Genomic DNA, 917 nt, shown 5'->3' on the forward strand with positions numbered 1-917 from the left:
GTATTGTTTTTAAAGCACCATAGAAGAGTGCTTTTGTTGCTGCCCAGTCGTTCATATAATGTTCTTGCCTCCTGAGCACCACAAGTCAGGAACCATTTATGGCCTGGAATGTGTCATCTGCTCATGAGTCATCAAGTTCTAATCAACACTAGTACTGCCAGACACAGTTTGGTTTCCTTCAGTTCTGAAGAAACAGCTGTCCTTCGTCTAGATGGACTTTGGGGCCAGGATGCTAGTGAGGAGGATGAGTAGAAGTTCTGCTAGCTTTTTCAAAAAAAAAAAATTTTTTTTTCACTTAATGTCCTGTCAAAAAAATATTTTCCAGGGCAGGAGCAGCCCTTGGGAAGCAGCAGTCATACAGGGCTGTTTTCACTTGAGCTTCTGGCATCTCTTACCAGGCAGTCCATGGGCTGTTGTGAAGAATGCACAAACCCCTGCTTCTGCAGGGTTGCTTTTGTCTACTTGTTGATGTGGCAGGTATTTGTGTCTGCTCAGAAATGGTGTGGGTACAAGGTGGTGGATCATATCAGCAGGTTGTTGTTTAAAAGTGACCTAGTCCTAAGATGCTTTCGTAGACCAGAAGTTACACTTCAAGATTGAGATCTCTGGCTTTGAGACTGAAAGATAGCATAGGCAGTCTTAAGACTGTAGAGGGACTGAAAAGAGACAGAACAGAAATTATGGAGAGATGCAATTGTCATTTTTGAGCATAAAAGAATGTTATCATGTTTGTTCAACAGCACAAATGATTATGCCTAGCATATCTGAAACATTCTCAGTCCGAAAGAAGTAGAGCAGGAAGTACCAAGCCAGTGAACCAGTTCTGGCAGGTTGGAGCAAACTAGAACTAAGGAAGAGAATACTGAGTGAAGATTACCAGCTAATGCAGAAGAGTTTGTAGCTGTGATGTCTGTGGC

The 917-nt window shown here is 42.5% G+C and overlaps 1 protein-coding gene across 3 annotated transcripts in view; it reads left to right on the forward strand.

The window, feature by feature from the left end:
• The window catches only part of SERF1A (small EDRK-rich factor 1A), a 20846-nt gene that overhangs the window by 18081 nt on the left and 1848 nt on the right, over positions 1-917 (forward strand). The gene's annotated exons all lie outside the window — the stretch shown is intronic.

This window comes from Corvus brachyrhynchos, unplaced genomic scaffold, assembly GCF_000691975.1.
Source record: "Corvus brachyrhynchos isolate BGI_N302 unplaced genomic scaffold, ASM69197v1 scaffold22, whole genome shotgun sequence".
Taxonomy (NCBI): domain Eukaryota; kingdom Metazoa; phylum Chordata; class Aves; order Passeriformes; family Corvidae; genus Corvus; species Corvus brachyrhynchos.